The sequence below is a fragment of the Berghia stephanieae genome, chromosome 11 (genome assembly GCF_034508935.2).
Source record: "Berghia stephanieae isolate SIO BIC M18660-M18661 chromosome 11, UCSD_Bste_1.3, whole genome shotgun sequence".
Classification (NCBI taxonomy): domain Eukaryota; kingdom Metazoa; phylum Mollusca; class Gastropoda; order Nudibranchia; family Aeolidiidae; genus Berghia; species Berghia stephanieae.
Window position 1 is genome coordinate 27,861,548 of NC_088370.1, and position 6,000 is coordinate 27,867,547.

Genomic DNA, 6,000 nt, shown 5'->3' on the forward strand with positions numbered 1-6,000 from the left:
TATTTTTATTATTATTATTATGATTATTATTATTATTATTATGATGATTATTATTATTATTATTATTATTATTATTAATATTATTATTATTATTATTATTATTATATATTATTATTATTATTATTATTATTATTATTATTATTATTATTATTATTATTATTATTATTATATGATTATTATTATTATTATGATGATTATTATTATTATTATTATGATTGTTATTATTATTATGATTGTTATTATTATTATTATTATTATTATTATTATCATTATTATTATTATTATTATTATTATGATTATTATTATTATTGTTGTTGTTGCTACTGTATTTATGAATGGTTTCAATATCCTAGTTCAGATTACCGTTGAAGATAACAGTAGCGCCTTATAAAGGCTTTGATTTGTTTTGATTTTTTGTTTTCTTCTTTAGAGCTTTTAATCAGATAAAAGCTATTAGAAATTAGCCCATACACATTCTAATTCTACTCAGTATAAAATATTGTGTATTTGCATGTGTGTTTATGTGAGTGTGTGTGTGTCTGTGTGTGTGTATGTGAGCATTTTGATACAAATTTGATTTTAAATAGTTTTTGTTTTTGTTATCCCAGTTATTGAAGGAAAATGTTAATTACTACTCTTGTTTTCAAGATTCTATAGATATGATGTATGTTTTCATGTGATGTAGGATGCTTGCTCGTTTTGCTTTTATTGAATTTGATTACAGAGAATTTCAAAGACCTGAGCAGCACTGCGGCTCTCATCAGTATTTTTCACTACTTTTTCGTTACAATGTAGTATTTCACATTTTTGGGTGGGGTTCCTGACCTTCCATAGTGGGCAGGGAGGTCGCCTCTGTGTCTGCTATACCCCTGTATCTGTTTTTCCAACTTACTTTTTGTCTTTGTCTTGGAATGAGATTACTTGGTTTTGTCCTTTCCCCTTGTTGGAGTCCTTGGCTGAGAGGGAAACAGTCAAATTACATATGTATAGTAAAAGTTTTGGGTTATGATATATTTTTCCTTGTAAGTTATCTCTCTGTTATGTATTGTTATATTTTTTTTTGTTTTCAATGTATAGTGAAAGGATCTGAATGTGTTCCTCTTAGTGGAACCCTGTGCTTGTGTCTAGATGAGGCTTTTTAGGTGATCTCAGACTATGCACAAATAATGTTATGCTCTTGGAATCTACATTCATTCCCTATTTGTACGATTTCCCTTTGTGAACTTTTTTTTGTGTTGTGTGCTTTTAATTGTGAATCTAGAATTTTTAAATTTCCATTTTGCTGATGCTGAAATGAGCTTAATGTGTCGCAAGCGCTGTAAGACCATTAAAAACAAAACGGACATATTTTATGTTTGAGGGAAAGAGCAAAGATTTGAGTCAAGTAGACTTGTATAGTTCCTGCACCTATTATGATATTATTATTATTGATAATGATATGGGGTCAAGGTGTCTCTGACAGACAAATGCCGAGTGGGTCTTTTGACCTCCCAAGGTGGGTGGAGAGATCACTGTTGATGTCTCATCTATCCCCTTTCCACAATGTTCTCCTCCTTGTTCTGGATTGGCGTTGCTCGGGTTTTTAATTGGTCCTGGCAGCGATCCTTATCTGAGAGGAAGGCAGTTGAATGTATGGTTCCTTTCTTGGAGATAGGATATTTGTTCTCCTTATAAATTATCTCTCTGTTATGTTCCATTTCCGTTTTTAGTTTTGAATATATACTTTGTAAACATTTGTGTCTACCCTTCATTAGTGACGACATCCTTTGCTTTGTGCGTGGATGGGACTTTCAGTGATGTCAAAATAGGCACATTGATAGATTGCTCATGGAATCTTCTGTTCTCTATTTGAACCAATTCCCCTTTGTCTTACTTTTTCTCTAATGCTTTAACTTCAGATTGACATGATTTCCCTAATCATCTTTCTTTTTACTGGTGCTGAAATGACCTTAAAGTGTCTTAAGTGCTGTAAAACCCATAAAAACAAACAATTCTCTTTTGTACTTTTTTCCTCAAGCACGTGCTTGTATGCACATGTATGCTTATAAGTACAGATAATTTCTACATCTCTCATTTTCCTTTTTTTCCCCTCACATTTTATCTTTCTATGTGTGATATGATATTACGTGTTGCAAACAAAGTTAGCTCCTAAATGCAAAATAATGATTTATTGTTTTGTCGTTTGTTTGTTTTGTTTTTTTTACATATATTATTATGTGTTACCATGGATTTTTTATATTTAATTTATTAAGGTTAAGGTATTGTCATTGCACGCAATCAACAGAATTTACAAGGAAGCTTAGATACATGGAACAAAGTAAAAGTTTATATATGTAAATGAGTGTGATATGATTAAGATTTGTATATTTTTGAATGCATGATGTGTTTTCATGTCATAGTGTGGATACGTGCCTATGTTAGTTTATGCGTGTTTGTGTGCAAGCATTCATGCACTCACATGCATGTTTTTGTCTGTGTCAGGTGCTTGGGCTGAAATATTTATACATAATTAAGGATTTGTCACAACTTTTTCTTCTTTTCTTTCTAAGTTCAACATATCCTGCGATGTTTAATTTTCAAGACTGTCCAAGATTAACATGTTATTCTCTTATTCTTTTTCTCCATACTGGAGATAAAATGTTATTTTGTCGCAAAGTCTAAAGGCCAAGAAAGAATAAATTGGGAGGCAGGCTAGTGCTGATGGTAGTGTCTCATATTCCCCTATATCTGATGAGTTGTCCATTTTTGTCTAGGAATTAGACATCTTGCATTAGATCAAGTCCCTGTCTGGGGTCTGTTGCCAAGAGGGAGACAGTAAGATGGATTTCTATTTTCTTTGAAGAATTGACTCTGAATCATCTTCTCGGCTTGTGTGGTATTATATAATATTTTATATAAGTATACTGTGTCTATATGTATATACGTATCCCGTTCTAACTTTTTGTTGGGATATTTGAGTACTTCCAATCTTAACGCGATAGAGCCTTTTCTCCCTTTGAACAGTTTCATCTTAATCTTACTCCAAGATTACTGGGGTAACATTGCCTTAAGGGGAAACTTTGCCTCTTGAATTTTGGACCAATAAGAGATTGTTTAGTTTTGTGACAATTATTTCCTTTGATAAAAATTCATTTTTTTAAACTGGTACAATGACTGTAACAAAGATGAGATTATTCAAAATGCTCCAAATTCACAGAGACAACGTTTTCCCTTGAGGCAAAGTTACCCACAATTGACGGCACAGAAAACTTTTAGATCTGAGTACAATAATTTGAGTACCCAATCTTCTTCTTTCCCCCTGCTGTTTATGCACGATTTGAGAGTGCCATAAGCAACGTGTAACTCTTAAGAAAGACAAAGGCAACAAGTTGTTATGGAATTTGAATTATGCGTTTGTTATCCCTTACTCTCTAGGTGTCAGATTTAGAGTAGGAATGTTTTGTGTGTAAATAATTATCTATGTATTTATCTAAATTTAAATTTAAATGTTTCTGTTGGATTATTGCTATGACATACTCTTTGCTGAGAAGATTAAAAGTAAACATTGAAAAAAAAAAAAAAAACAACAACACAAGCATTCAATTTTCTTTTATCTAATGTCTGGCATCAGCGGGTGGTTGGATGGGAGCATCACCCTTGAATCATATACCTATGATGTTCGCATGGGTGTACGATCCGATAGTGATGTCGTTTCTTCTTCTCTTTACTAGCCTATCCTGCTTCTTTGGTTTGTGATTGTATTTTTGACAGGGGATATTTTTTTTTCTGTAAATCTTCTGCCTGTTTGTTCTTGGTTATTTATAATTTAGCTTATATCTTTAGGTTATGATTTTGATTTACATTTGTACTATTTTTGTTAGATTGCTTGTTTTTTTGTTTCAGCGGTCTCTCATATAACCTCATTTGTGTTGGAAGAGACCTAAAGCAATAAACAAAAAAAAAAAATGTCTGGCATCAAAGCTGATAACTGGGTGGGGTTCCTGACCTCCCATATTGGGCAAGGAGGCACTGTGTCTTCTATCCCCCTATATCTGTTTTCCAATTTGCTTTCTGTCTTTGTCTTAGAATGAGATTACTTGGTTTTATCCTGGCCGGATAACCTGACTGAGAGGGAAATATTCAAATGTATATAGTTTGTTTTGGGAGATATTTTTTTTCCTTGTAAATCATCTGGGTGGGGATCCTGACCTCCCATAGTGGGCAGGGAGGTACATGCTGTGTCTTCTATCCCCCCATACCCGTTTTCCAATTGTTTCTTGTCGTTGTCTTGGAATGAGATTACTTGGTTTTGTCCAGACCCTGGCTGGAATTCCTTGGCTGGGAGGGAAACAGTCGAATGTATAGTTGTAGTTTTGGGAGATGATATTTTTTTCACTGTAAATCATCTCTCTGTTATGCATTGTATTATGTTTAGTTTACATATTATATTATATAATTGGTAAACATTTGAGTGTATTCCTCTTAGTTGGGACCTGCGCTTGTGTCTGGATGAGACTTTTAGGTATCTCAAACTAAGTACTTTGACGGTGTGCTCTTGGAATCTACATCTGATCCCTATTTGAACCAATTCCCCTTTGTCTTACCTTTTCTTTTGTGCTTTAATTGTAATTCTAGAACTTTTTACTATCCCATTTTCTTCCTTTTTACTGGCGCTGATATGACCTTAATGTGTTGCAAACGCCGTAAAACACTTAAAAACAAACAAACATAAACTTGTAAATCATCTCTGTTATGCACTGTAATATGTTTTGTTTACATATTATTTATGATTTGTAAACATTTGAATGTATTCCTCTTAGTGGGGAGCCGTGCTTGTGTCTGGATGAGACTTTTAGGTGATCTCAAACTAAGTGCTTTGATAGTGTGCTGAAACTGAGAGAAGCTGCCAGGATTCTTTATCAGCAAGATGAGACAATGTGTGGCAGCCATTGATATGACGTGACAGCTAACAGACTAGAATTCAGAGCTTTTCTTATGGCAGATATTAATATTACATTTTTTGTTTTTTTTGTTTTGACAATGAATAGACCGAAGGACTAGAGCTCAGGTGGTCGCTGGTTCGGATAAGTAAGTGTGAAAATGAATGAATGACAACACCGTTAATTTAATTGCCATATACTCATTTTACACCCCGAGAACTGGGAGTGAAGAGCTTTTTACAAGGACTCAACCATGCGCAGCTCAGAGCAGGACTCGAACCCTGGACCTTCTGATCTGAAGGCGAGTGTCATACCAGTAGACCACCTAGTCGCTCACTATGCAATGGAATAACCGAAAAGGGCTCCAGTTGTCATAATTTATCTTCTCAAACAAAAAGATACCTCTGGGTGGGGTTCCCATAGTGGGCAGGGAGGCCCTTACTGTCTTCTATCCCCCTATATGTTATCCAACATGCTTTCTTTCTTTGTCTTGGAATGAGGTTACTTGGTTTTGTCCTGGCCTTGACCTGATATCCTAGCTTGGAGAGAAACAGTCAAATGTATAGTTAGTTTTGGAAGACATTTTTTGTCGTGTAAATCATCTCTCTGTTATGCACTGTGTTATGTTTTGTTTAAAGTTTATATATGATTTGTAAACATTTGAGTGTATTCCTCTAAGTGGGGGCCCGTGCTTGTGTCTGGATGAGACGTAGGTGATCTCAAACTAAGTAGGTACACTGATAGTGTGCTCTTGGAATCTTCATGTGTTTCCTATTTGAACCATTCCCCTTTGTCTTACATTTTCCTGGGTGCTTTTATTGTAAATATACAACTTTTTACTATCCTATTTTCTTCCTTGTTACTGGCGCTGGTATGACCTTAATGTGTTGCAAGCGCCGTAAAAACCTTAAAAACAACTTTTTTAAAAAAATGATACCTTTTTTAGGCGTTAGCACGAGTTTAAAAGTATCGTAATCTTTATAAACTTCAAGAAGAAACCCTTTTATAATGATAGAAAAGTCAAAAGTTTTCTTAAACTTGTATTGAAGTTTTATTTGTCTTTACTTGGACTTAAGTGTTA